The 14,643-nt window shown below is 35.3% G+C and overlaps 1 protein-coding gene across 2 annotated transcripts in view; it reads right to left on the reverse strand.

Annotated features, from left to right (window-relative positions):
• Window positions 1-14,643, reverse strand: part of TENM3 (teneurin transmembrane protein 3) — a 708,976-nt gene that overhangs the window by 444,641 nt on the left and 249,692 nt on the right. The window contains exon 1 of one of the 2 annotated variants that reach the window (XM_087963268.1): window positions 16-139. The exons of the other annotated variant lie outside the window; for it this stretch is intronic. The gene's annotated coding sequence lies outside the window, so the exon portion shown is untranslated. Of the gene's footprint in view, window positions 1-15; window positions 140-14,643 lie in introns of those variants that run through there. 2 annotated transcript variants of the gene reach the window in all.

Here is a 14,643-nt window from a genome sequence, read left to right on the forward strand (position 1 = left end):
AAAAGAGGCGCCTACCATAAAGCGCGGGGAGATCCACCTCCCCAGCGCGGGCAGTGAAGAATGGACGTGACCATTTATAATTCTCGGCTCCTCTGCTTCGGCATTTGGCAAGCCCGCAACTCCTCTCCCCGCCTAAGTTTTATGCTACGCGTCGCCTCTTTCGCTGCCTCCTCCTGTCGTTTGGACTGAACCACTTTCGCGTCGCCCCCCATTCTCATCCCCGCCGCCTCTGTTGGTTAATACAAAGTGCTGAGTCTCCCATGCTGTGTCCAATCAGTGCATCTACTACGAGTGCCATGATTTAGGGGTCATCCATGAACAACACTTCACACTGATGAATGGCTCTTCGCAGCTTTCTGCCCTGATGAGGGTGTCTGCGTGCCGCTGATTGCAAACACTAATGAACTTAGACCGCTTCATTATATATTCGTCTACAATCGCCGACGCTCAAATAAAAAAAAAAGGGGGGGGGGGCTTCTTAGGACACGAGGCTGGTGCTTCTTTGTGAGGTTCCCCCCTTCCCCGTAATTTGATTTGTACGTCCTAAAGGGAAGAAAGGGAATAAATGGACTAAATGTTTGTAGTTGACTCGGCTTTCTCAGGGCGAGGGAAGGAACTCTGCTATTGTTCGCCAATACTTCTTTTTTGTTTGTTTGTTTATTTAACGTTTACATTTTAATCCCCCTCGCCTGGACTCTTACACTGGCTGGGCATGTTAGGTCAGCTGAGTTGTTATAGCGAGGGTGGGAGAACAAACGGTTGCCCGATTGATGAAGCAAAAAAAAAAAAAAAAAAGTGGCTGTAATTAAGGCAGCGAGTCCACCGCGCACTTCGCGCTCCGTTCTAATGATGCCGGTACTTAACAAAGCGGCTTCATATAAATAAGTCTATTCAGAAATAAGGTCCCAACTAAGAGGGAAATTAGCTTACGCTTCCTTGCAAGTGCAGAGGTGTAGCAAAAGGGACCGCAGCTTTTCCCTCTCTCCCTACCGTATTGCCTGGCGCTGTTCGCACCCAACTCTCCGCTTGAAAAATGCTTGCGGATGAGCTAGAATGAGCGAAGTGAAGTATCCCTCTGGTGAATTCGGCTGCCTTTCCTACGTCTGGGCTCGGAAAATAAAGTTGGGCCTGGATGGGAGGCCGCGGGGGAATTCCAAGTTGTGTTTGGAAACAATATCCTAGAGAGAGGCAACGGCCAATCCCTCCCTGACGTGGCCATTCTCTAGATCATAACTTGGCCGCGAACTCAACAGGAATGTTGCTCACTCGAGAGTGGCTTGATTTGGTGGGTGTGCCCTGACAAGGTTGCTCCTCACGCCGGCCTCATTCTAACAAGGTGGTTGGAAAGTATTTTCTTCTGAAATAGCGAAGCTGCGACAGTGAAACTGGGCAGCCGCTTCAGAAGAACTACAACCAAAGACCGTTGTAAATTAGTTGACCGCCGCTTCTCAAGTTGCGCCTCTTCTCCGTCCCAAGAAAAACAGAGTGCACTCCGTAGTTTTCTCACCTTCAGCCTTCTGAGTAGCCTCTATACCTCTCAACGCACGTCCTCTTGGAAAACAAAGCATATTTCATCGTTCTTACCCTATAATGGTAACTAACCCTATTCATTTGAGAACAAAGACTAACAAATAGGGTTGAATTTGTTCCACATCACTGTAATGCCTTTGAAAGGACGGACTTTCCTCTGCGTGTTCCTACTTTGTCCCCTCACCCCTCTCCGGGTTTTTTCCCGATTGAAGAACATGAGAGAAAGAGAGGGCCGGAAACTTTCTGGACAACGGTATATGCTGCAGAGAAGTAGCTTCCGAGATTCACAGAACTCTTATTCAGATGTGACGTTAGAAATAAAAGAAAAAGGGATGGTGGTGAGGGGAAAATGCTACTTCTTGAGGTACGGTAGAAGTTCAGCAGAGCAAACGAAAAGAGAAAGTAAACTCTTTTTAAGTTTAATTATATTGCTCGGTTATGACTTGCGGCAGCAAGACTCAAGTCCGCCATTACTTTGCCGGCTGGGTAACTAAAGAAAAATAATTGCTCTCACCGTCCATTACTTTTCAGAGAAGGAAAACAGAAATGGATAGGACTACAGTGTAAGGTTTTCAAGTATATGTACATATATAGGACGCGTGCACACATACAAAATACAAGCGGAAAACATGCAATTTTAACCACCACCATCCCTTCGCCAGTACACTAAACGCTAGAGATCTCTAATAATCCAGGCGCAAAAGTTGTAGGCTTTCCAACTCGTTTAATTCAAAATAGTATTCAAATTTTGAGTGCTGGCCATGAGAGGTGAAATAAGTCTGTATCCTATGCCAGTGGTGAAATGGATACCCTTAAAGGAGGGGGGGGGGGTGGAAAAGGAGGAGGAGGAGGAAGAGCCTCCCAGTTGGGGAAAAGCAAACTTCGAAGTTCCTCAAAACAAAAACAAAAAAACCCCCACCATTACCAAGTTACTCCGGAGCGCCCAAAATTGGAATCTGAAAACCGTCGAAGCCTTCCTGACAAAAATCACTAGCGCGGGAAAGCGTTTGAAGCTGAGGAAATTCTGCCAAGAAATTTCTGGATCTCCAGAGGTGGTTCTGGACGAGGCTGAGGGGAGAGGTGGTGAGTGCATGTCTCAGTGTAAAAAGAAAACCGCAGCCAACTCTTGAAACGCCACTGAGCTCCTGAAAAGCACCTTGCTACCGTCACCTGGGCAGTGGGCAACTAGAGATGCCCACGGTTCCCTCGCATTTCCTCCGATTATTCCCGGGATTGTATCGACTGATCTACAGAGAGCTAACAGAGAAGCCCCATTACCTGTGCCCACGTATCCCTGCAAAAGAAAAGTCTTGAAGTTATACCGATACCAGCGCAGACAACTAGCGGACACTAGCGTCTTTTCGAGATTTCTCGAACTTACTTCAAGTAACCCGTGGAGGATCGTAGAGAATGTCTAATACAGCAGTGGAGGATGAAGCTTACCGGACTTTAATTATGATTTAGCCTTTAAGCTAATTTGAAGGGTGTTAATTCACGTTTCTTTCAAATCTTAACTGGCTAATATCCTGTTCTAATCTGCCAATAGACGTGCCTAAATGTAAAACACAACGTGTAAGAAATATATTCTCGGCAGACCAGTCTGTACAAGCTGTTTCCTTTCCCTGCCCACCAGCATTGCAAATAAACTTGTATAGTGCCAGGTGAAATGCACATATTCTCTCTCTCTCTCTCTCTCTCTCACACACACACACACACACACACACACACACACACACTTGCATAAAATGGCAAGGAGCATCTACTATTCCTTTGACTTCAAGAAGTCAGTGAAGGCAAACTGAAAGGTTGGATGTGAATACAAGGCACCTTGGCTTTGCCTATTGGAAGTAAACTTGTGAAATGAAAATTGGGGGGCACTGGCACATCCTCTCCAGACTTAAAAAGTTGCCTTAATGTGTCTCTTCTTTTTGATCTGCATCTCAATCTATTTCGTCTATCTCTTTGAAAGTGCCTTGATCCTTTTGCCGTCTGTCTCCTCAAATGTTTACAGGCACTCAAATGCTTGTAAAGAAATCATATCTTAAATAGAATAGTAAGACAACTCACATAGGAGGAAATTGTTTCTAACCACTAAGTTTGCTTTGGGGTTTGTGTCAAGTTGTGGTTAAAAAACTAAGATCAGAGATTTCCTGGGTGGGAGCTGAAGAGCTCATGCTTGCTGTTGATAAGGATAAAGCATAATATTAAAACAGAAATGAAAGGTTGATAGTCTTGGTTTAGATGCTACATCCATCTTATTGGCTGACTATAACGTGAGTTACAATTCTCATTTGTTCTCAGTACTATTAGGTTCATGTTTCTATATTCCTGAATTGGATCAATCTGGGCTCCTATTTATGACTTTCTTTGAAAAATTATAGCTAAGTTATATTTTTCTGTCTCCCCTTTTAATCTTTGCCTTTTGTCATGTTTGCAAAGGTCTGAGAGTATTTCTCTAGATTGGTGGGGTTTCAGCCTGCACAAACATTTTCAAAATGTACTCTCTTTCTAATTATACATTACTGTTACCAACTTTAAAAGAAAAAAGAGGAAAGAGGCACAGTATAGGTGTTTGTTTATGCCTAATTATAGGAGCATTCCTATGAGATAAGCCTCTCTACCTATCTAAAGATCTTGCATGATCTACTTGTATTAGTTTTTTACTCCACAAGTTCCTTATATAATGGCTCCTAAGGATACCATCATAAAATGAATGTTTCTTTTGAGAAGGCAGCAGAATTTTAAGGAGTAAGTATGATTGCACAATATACACCAGCTAAAAAACAAATTGTGATATTTTGTACTACAATTTAAGCCAATTAAATAAATGAAACTTTAAAACAATTGTTCACCTACAAGTGGAAAATTGGTCACTAATTAATAAAATAGACGTATTAATAGGTTGAAGTGAAATAAAGCAGAATTATACCAGTAAGTTTCAGTCTACTGAAATGTCCAGTTTATTGCATTATTAGTGAAGGATCATAAAAATTTATACAACAAAAACATTACATTAAAAGCTGCCTATCATATTTCAAATAATTTAGATAGGTCACACAATCATTGTGGTAATATTAGAAAACAAGTACTCTAACCTGAATGCTGGCAAACCATAAAATTAAATGGCTGCCTGCAATGAGAAATATGTCTTAATTACCTTAATTAAGGCAAATAGAGTTGTATATATACTCTGATTCTAGAGTCGCTGAATGTCCTGGCTCTATAAATCAACCTTTAAATGGAGTCATGTTTTTTTCCTACGTTACTTTGTGTTACACTGCATACACAAGTATACTGTATAAGGCTGACCTTTGGAAAAAGTGAAATACTTTAGTTTCACCCCAAAGTTGACCCTCTTTACTATGGAGTCTTCTTCATGAAAGAAGAAAATAATCAAAATATTTCTCCTGTTTTTATACTTGTATACACTGTAATACTGGGAACCCATGCGAGTTTTTAAAAATGACAGCTGTTTCTTCACAGATGCAACTTTAATAATCTTAATTATTTACTGATTTATCCATTATATACTTCTAGTTTATCCTTTCACAGAAATATTCATGAAGCAATTTATTACAAATAATGAAATAAAATACAATATAAATCCTATTTAAGCAATATAATATAAAAACTAAATGTAAAAACTACCCAACTACAGAATTTCTAGTAGAATTCTAAAGCCAAGATGTTTTCAGTTGCTTTCAAATGGAAAATAAAACAATATTCATAGTTGTGGGGTCATAACTGAAAAGCTCCTGCCACCAATCAAAAACAATGTTGCATCTTTATATGTAAGATTTCTTAACTGCCCAGCCTTTAAATCTTATGTATTTCAGGTTGGGTAAATATAACACTTCAAAGGAAACAACCTTTTTATCAGTAGAAACCAATTTGGGTATGTATTTCCTTAAATTTGTATACCTGGAAGCAACTTTAACGTGCTTTCTCACCAAAAACACTTTTATTTCAGTCACAGATATTTTAATTGTATGGTGTCTTATGGTATGCTGGTTTTTTTGTCCTTGTTGTTAACTGATGTTTCCTTGAATATATTAATTTTAAGGTAAAATATCATCTATATTGCTATATACCATGGTCTTTCCTTTAATGAAAAATGAGTATTGGGACAATATAAATAAAAGAATATATATTCCTTCACAAACACACACACACACACACACACACCATTATATTCAATGAATATCCTGGGTAAATGTTTATTGATAAACTATTAATAGTGTACAAAAATTAAGGGAAGTCCTTACATATTATCAGAGAGAGAGAGAGAGAGAGAGAGAGAGAGAGAGAGAGAGAGCATGTTCATGTGCATCTCAGATAAAACATATGTATTTATGTTTTTAATGGTGAAAGCATGATTGTGAGCAATGTCCTCAATATATTAACTTAGAAAAGTAGGTGTAATCTTTAGATCTCATCTTCCTTTTCATTCTATATCACCATTCAAGAAAACAACTTAATTGCAAACATTTGGTAAACATGGACCTGAGGTCTTTTTAAAAATCTTTCATACAGTTAAAAATGAAATAAATGTCAGAAGATCTATTTTCATATATATTATAGCCAGAGCCCTACTCAGAATTTCTATGATGGGAACACAAAGTAGGTCAAGGGAGTAAAACCCATTACTCAGCTACTGATTTAGTGCACATGGTGAAGTAACAGTTCTTTGGGCAAATCGTTCTTGCTCAGGCTCAACCTATTATGCAGAATATGGGAATGCAGTGCCACAGAGCTGCTGCAAGGATTAATGCAAAAATTATAAAACATGAATATGAAGTGTCATCAGTCTTCATAGTTAAGGCATTCATCTCAATTAAGTACAATTTATACTGTTTTTAATAGTAACTACTAATTTATACTTCTATATTTTATATTTGTATTTTCATTTGCATTCTTCAAAGTCCCCACAAAGGTTTCTTTCTAATCTCCTTTTCCTTCTTTATTTTAGGTGATTTTTTTTTAAAAAAGTAGCATCATTAGCCACCAGTTGTAAATAAAATTCTTGCTCTCAAAACCCATACAGTGAAACAGGATTTACAGCAACAAACGTACTAGCTTGATTGAAATGCCAAAAGGAAAAAATTGAGAGAAAAGTAGACACTGTTATTTTGTTTTTGTTGAGCCTGAAGTATTGTTTTAACAACTGGTGAACTTTAATAACATATTGTTTTCTACATAAAAATATTCAATTGTAAATAGATAGGACTTAGTCCTTCTGCTTTGTTATCTGAGACAATATATTCTGTTCATTAATTGCCAGAACTGTTTCTGACCTGACAAGGCATTTAAGAGAAGCTTGCAATCCAAGCACCTTGGAAAAGTGATAATCACAGGGCTTTATCTGAAATATTAGAGGCTTCTACCCATTACCTTTGGTGAAATCAAACTGCAAATATATTTTTATTAGTACAAAACAATTTAAGTGTACCTGGTAGATCAACTCACAATTTTTAAATTGGAAGATACCCCCTGAAAGTTTTCACCGAAGGAAAAAAACACTCCAAACTGTTTTCATTTGTTTATGCAATTAAAACACTCTCTTGCCCTAGGGATTTCATAAAGTAAACTTAACTGAATACAATGTGCAATATTTGAAGTTATTACGGTAGTTCTGGACAATAATTCATTCAGTGCAACTTATTTTGTGTGAGTAGCCATTATTAACCTAAAATTCCACAGATTGGATCCCATTTTAAAATTTAATAGGTACAGCTACTCTTTGTTATAGTTAATAGTACTAAGTTATGAATGCTGATGGCCTTCTACTGCAGCCTTAAATTGCCTTGAAAAAGATACAGTTTCTTTAATTAAAAAAGCTGCACTGAACTAATCCCTCTAGCAGAAAAAAAAAAGGAAAGAAAACTTTTAAGCAATCTCTTTCTGCACTGGGAGAGAAAAGCAGACAATACCATAACAGATCAGAAACATAAGCTATAGTGTGCAGCCAGGAACACAGCAGGGAACTGAATACTGCTCCGACTGTGTCATTTTTTAATCCCCCATCCCAGTTTTCCCCGTCTGACCTCATGCTGAGATGAAGTTATCACAGAAGACAGCTTTACTCTTACCAATGAATCCAACCCTGGATCTGTATTATCCTTAGCAGATCAAAACACCGCTTTCATCAAATAGCATTATCTGCATAAAAGGCATGCAATTGCCTGATAATTTCACCCAAACTATGCTATTCATTTAAAGGACAAGAAGAAAAATGTAATTCATTCCTTTTCTTTTTCTTGAAAAAAGCTAACTTATACTTCACTCATGGGAACTTTTTTTTAACATAAGATCTTGAGTAGGGGACCATGAAAAATTCTCTCCACCCCGTTTACTATTAATTATTGGAGTGGATCTATGTAGGATGAGTGACAATAACATAGAGCATTCAGGAAGCAGGTAGTAAGAACTGGCAAGGCATTCTTGACTCATGGTAGTATTTCCTTTAGATTCTGAAAAATAACAAAATTCTGCTGATTCTGAAAATAACAAAATCATATATGACATATGTTGCAATTTTAACGAGAAGCCAAAATACTTGCCAAAGAGATTCAATGTAGTTAAATACCTATAATGTACAAATCAGTATTATTGCAAACTCTGTATCATATCAAATGGGTTTTCAATAAAAAATAACAACAGTTTTGAAATAAAAATATATAAAATACCAGGATAATGTTCAATCTTTAGCATATTAAAATAGCACTGTAGAAAGTTATCATACATTCAGTAGGAGGAGTTGATAATAAGCATAAACACTAATGGCAGTTCAATGAAGCAAATGTATTAAGTCTCCTTTAAAATAGTGACTGGGCCTCAAACAGCCACCTTTGGATTCTTTGGATTTGGTCATGTTAAGAAGAGGATTCTTTTTATTTTCAGTACTGTAGTGAATTAATTTGGGAAGATCCTTCCATTTCAGAAAAAACTTTGCATGTAGAACTAAGGGGTAAGAAATAAGAAGCAATACATCCAAACTTTTATTGGAAAAATTAAATTAACTGCATTGGTCTTTGGTTCCAATCAAGGATGTGTCCTAAATCCCAAATTTTGGATCAATTGTGAATCATCTTAAATTCAATTTCTAGTTATATAAATTTTAAAGATTGTGCTCAAGATTGTGCATTTTTATTTTTTCCATGCACACATTTCTGAAGTATTTCTATCTACCGTTATTAGATGCAGGAATTACAGCACAGGTTGGCATGACACACATTACAGCTTCACTTTTAATATACTTTTGTGAGTTTACACAACAATATTCCTTCAGTGAATTGCTAAAAGGAAATAATTCCAAGGTCTGGATTTGCTGAGGAAATGGACATTTACTATGCAGTGGTTTCTATTATACTGGAGGACATACTGAATCTATCATAAATTCAGTATTCTACAACAGTTATAATATGTTTCCTCTATATTGTAATTTCTTGTAAATTGTACTTAATAGAATATAATATGAAGCTTTTAAATGTAAAAGATGTATGATCAAGTCAGGTAAGTCCAGCAATCAAGTTGCTGAAATCTCTAACCCATGCTTTAAAAGTTCAGTACATCACAGGTTATTGCTTTCATTTTCATATTATGTAGATTATGAGTAAAAAGAGGTAATTAATTCTTGAGAAATCTTGAGAAATTATACAATGCGAAAAAGCACTTCGCTCTACTAGATGGACATGGACCGTCCTAGTTTCAACAATATAAAGTTAATGTCAGCTCATGAGATAATGTACCTTAATGTTCTTTCAGTACTAAAAGTCCTTAAATGAATATTGCCCATCCAGAGGGTCAACTGAATAATTTAGCAGTGTTTCATAAGGCACAGGAAGCATAAAGAATTTGCTAGGTGGGAACAACTCTTCCCCCATTATTTGTTCTCCCATTTCTTCTCATCTTTATGGATTGACATTTTCATACATGGATCTGCCTATTGATTTCTTCCAAGATATTGCTGGAAATAAGGTGAGCCAACAGTGAACTCACTATTTGCTTAGCGGTAGTTCCAAAGACATATTTTTGGAAACTTCAGATTGCTCTGAAGTATCTGCTTTCTGAACTGCAGTATAAGAATTGCACTCTAATGCATACAATCTGAAAAGTATAGATAACGCATAATTTTTTTTTTTCAATTAACAAATTTGTTTTTTAGAATTTCAGTTCTTGAAAAGGAAAAGGGATCAGAATCTTTTGGGCCTATATCAGCATTTACATTCCTAGGAACGCATTTGATTTATATATATACTTTTTTATTCAGATTGTTTATTCAAAAAGAAATTCTGGGCTCACATTTATTTGAAAATTGTGCTCTATTCTCATTAAAATCTTATAAGTTTTACTTAGGTACTTAGTAAAGGAAATCATTCCATGTATTTCAATGGAATGTATTTTTTTTACATTTTATATTTCTGAGGTGCCAAAATCAATTGCCATCTGCAGATTTCTAGTTAGAACAGTACAAATTAATTTCTCAATGCATGACAAAGAAAATCAAACAGTTGTCAATCACAAGTTAACAAGTAGACAGTTGTCTGGTTCAAGTAAGACAAGTTATATTAAAATGAAATGACAAGATTGTAGCAGCAGAGCTAAACCACTAAGATGAAATATTGCCATCAGATATCTGGAAGTGGCACTTTATGTGGGATTCTCCCACTAATTTCAGCTACAGGACTCCCACAACCTATGAGCCTTACTGACAAATTGAAAGACAAAATAATAATTAAACACATTCCATAGTACCACCACCTGGCTCTTGTAGCTTTTAGTCATGAGATTAGGGAATATAATTCTTTCTCCTGTTAGATCAATTTCACCAGCTATAATTTAAATTCAACAAATGTATTAGGAAAAAGAAAAAAAGGGAATGTAAATTCATTTTCAACTTTGGGTAGTCTTTATGTAAAAACATTCAGTGGTGCGTGAAATAAAAATACAGTGCTGTGAAGAAAGATGCAACATTAACAATATCTGACTGGGAATTTAAACTTGGAGAATATAAAGCAATGGCGAAACTAACAGCATAGTTCTATGACAAATGTTTAATCAAATTAATATTTTTACAAGTTTATCAATATCATACTTAAGCATTAATTGTACAATTCAAGTAATCTTATCTTTGTTAACATTTTAGAAATTTACTTAGCTGTTATCTATATTTGTACCCATATCTGTATTCTACAATGTATTATTCACATCTTATAATGCAATAAAACAATTAACTTTGGGGGGAAATACAAATAAAATCATAAATAATACTTTAAAGAAATCTTCCATAAAAACTATAAAGAAGAAATAAAACTTCAGAAGTGATCACACTGTGTAATGGATCTGCTACTCAGATACCAAGCTGCATCGAGCATATAATAATTAAACTTCCATAGATACAATAAATATCAGGGGCATTAAATTAAACATCACACCAAATAAAATATAATAATAATAGTCATCATCATCATCTCACACAAGATAATAACAATATGTTTTTATTTCTCTTACCTTAGGTAATTGTTGCCTATAACAGATTTCCCTGTGTTTCATTTATTCCTAGATCCCCTTTCCAGGCAATCCCCGAGGATTCTATTTTGCTCATTTTAGAGACTGATCTTCCCAGTCTCAGTTCTCAATATCTGTATTTGTTTCAAAATACAAGGGCCTTTTTCTGCTTATAGAAAGGGAAGGGTGAGGGGTAATCAACTTCCATACGTGGGCAAAATCATAAATCTCTCTCTGAATTATCTTGATTCAAATCCTGACAAGTTAATGTGGATTCAGAAAGTATGCCGTTTGCCTGGCATGTAGATCATGTTCTACAATATTGTGAAGAAAGCTGTGTTGACAGTAGAGATGCAGACTCAGCTGAGCTCAACTTTTGGCCACTTCAGGGAGGCTATTACGTAATTTTCTGGCAATACAACATAGCTCATTGGCTAATATTTTCTTTGAAGACCTCTGTTAACCAAAATCTTTAGCCTGGGGATCTCATGATTATTTCCTAGCCAAGTACCAACCAGGTCTGATCTTGCTTGTCTTTCAAAATTCAAAATTAGCAAGATTTTGACACCTACCTGGGGTATGAGAATTAGCAAGATTTTGACACCTACCTGGGGTATGAGAAGCTTTATGTTCCTTTAGACAGGATTGCTTTATATTCTTTTATGTATTAGTCTATAACAATGTACATATTTATGTAATTTCCCTCCTTATGTCCAACATGTAAGATTTTAGAAGATACAAATAAAAGGATTGTATTGTAAAACAGGAAAATTCACATGAAATCAGTCAGCATAAGTTGGACCTTTGCTCTAAATACTATTTTCCATTTTAATGATAATTTGTCAGGTTATAATAGATCTTATTCTAATGGGAGGCAAGTCCTTATTGAGTTACACCATTTGTTTTGCAGAAAATATACTGTTGAACTAGGATAATCAGATAAGTTTTTTTGAGGGGGTTGTCAATTGCTTACAAGATAATAGGTATAAGTAAAAACATAGTTATGAATACATGGATACATATAAGAAAAATAAAAGAAACAATAGGACAGGGACGGTAGGCAGGTTAGTGTGCTTATGCATGTCATAATTCTTTTTGTCAAGATTAGAATTGGCACAACAATTCCTCATGGATGACTTATTAGGTACACATTGATACATGGTAGTCATATTGATAAAAAATTAGGATCCTGAGCATAGTGGTCAATATAAAGAAACATGAACAGATGTTTCTTAAAATAGGAACAACAAAGAATGGTGGACGAAACTGTTCCAGAAAATAAATATGTTTCTGTCAAGAATTCACAAACTTGTTAATGTTTAGTTAGAATACTATAACAGAGAGCATAGATTGAAGACAAAGGGCAGAAAACTAGAATTTCTTCTTACATTAATAAAAAGACAATCAATCACAATGCAAATTTAGCTGACATATGTTGAAAAAGTATTTAAATGAAATGCAAATGGATCTAATAGGTAGTTTTCATTTACCAACCATAACTGGGACTGATAACTTGATCATCAAGCGAGTGGTCACTAAATGAAACTGCAACTATGTTTATTATCCTACTTCAGCTTTCCTGTGCTTTACAGACCTGCATCGGTTGTAAATGGAGGATTGGTTACAAAGTTACTTTTTCATCACTGTCATAACTGCATACAGTCACATATGAAGCACTCGCTAAATGAGGACTATCTGTAGATATATAATTTGTAACAGCTGATTCATATAAAATCACCAGGACTAATTTAAGGAGATTATAATTTATGTGGCTACAATGAAATCCAGGGGGGGAAAAGAGTGGTGGTGGAAATATCCAACAAGCAGTGAGTTTCTGGTACAATTCAAAAAAGTTTATTATTGCTTTTTATGATACAAAACAATAAAGAGTTTCAATCTATGATACTTCAGGGACCACTTCCTTTCAAATTTCCCTAAAGTAAAGGATCTTTTCTGTTTCAACTGAGGCAAAAATTAAGAAAATAGAAAACTTCTGTTCAGTGGCACTTTTTTTTTTAACCTCAGAAGGTCAGAATGGAAGTGTATCCATTCTGCCAATAGAACCTCTTTCTCTGCTTTAAAACCTTTATTGAATATTTTGTGATTGTGATTTTTTTTAACTGTTATTTTATTGTTAAATATTTTAATATATTATTTTTAAATGCTTTAAGCTGCTGTGTGAATTGTACAACTTAAAATAGTGTGATATATATTTTAAATATAAATGTTTTATATAAAAATATAACAAATAAGAATTAAGAAAGCAACTTGTGGACCATAGACACACTTTGTGTTATATTTCAAAAGTGATTGGTCCAATTTTGAATGTAATTTTAAGAATCTGGAAATCTTAGGCAATTTATTTTGCCTTTCCTGCTCCTTTTTTGGAGCTTTCCCTCCAAAAACTACACAAAAGGACACAACATTTGCTACACACAAAAAAAACCCTCAGAACATTTGGTTCATCCATTCTGTGAATATTGGGAGGCCCACAAAAAGTTCTATCCCTGAAATAAAGATATTTACAAACTCTGATAAATGCTCGGCCCAGCTTTTATGTTGAGGTTTGATCTCTAACAGATAATTGAAATGTTTAAAAGAATAAGAGCTAATAGAAGCAACAAGCCTATTTGATAAATATAACTGAGAAGAAGGAACAGTGATCCCAACAAGGCAGTACTATTAAATTTGGAATAAATAAATACTTGCTCTTTTGTTGGAGTAAGTGGGCTAGAAATATAATTTGCATCATGTAAAAAACAGGTCTATCTAACAATTTTACCAACAATAAAATGAATATTTGATTCCTATTAAAGTTCTATAATTCTTAAACCTAAACCCTATTTCATATGAATGTCAAATATTTTATTATTCCATCTATAAATCTAGATGACATAGTAAACATGGAACAATAATTGCTGTAAGAGAACTGCTAAAAGAAATATCTAGTGTCCCATAACCTATTATTTAAACAATTTTCACTACTAATATAATATTGAGAATGGAAAGCAGCCAAAACTTGGCAATCATGAATCTCGGTGGCATTATAAAATTGTGCCCTCATTCTGAAGCAATAAAAAATCAACACAATCCCTTTGTCTTCACAGTAAATTTAACATTTTGCAGTGGGAATGTACTGACTGAAATATGTCAGAAATGCCTAAAATCAGAAAGACTTTAATAGCATCTTTTTAATCTAGCATCTTCTAATATGTTTGATTTTATTAAAAGACATAAGCTTTTATGACCTACAGCTTACTTCATTAGACAAAAGGCTCACTTTTCTGTTACCAACAACTGTGTTCAACTAGTTTCTAAATCCTGGGAAATCTATTTATAATTTACACCAAAAACAGTTGTGGGATTTGAATTTTATACAAACCAGTGTAATTGTTAGACATTTTCAACCAATTCTAGATTGAAAAACATCTAGATATCAGCAAAGAAATACAAAGATCCAGTTTTTGCAACCCAAGACTGGTGATACTGGTATGGTTTGTAGAATAAGTGTTTGGATGCTTTCATATATCTGTAGTTTGTTGGTTAGACTCAGAGTCATGTTTTTACCAATTAGATATTTCTTTTAGCTCTTAATTGCAAAGTTTT

The sequence above is a fragment of the Notechis scutatus genome, chromosome 4 (genome assembly GCF_049901735.1).
Source record: "Notechis scutatus isolate UNSWTSFEM ecotype Mainland chromosome 4, rNotScu1.2, whole genome shotgun sequence".
Classification (NCBI taxonomy): Eukaryota; Metazoa; Chordata; class Lepidosauria; order Squamata; family Elapidae; genus Notechis; species Notechis scutatus.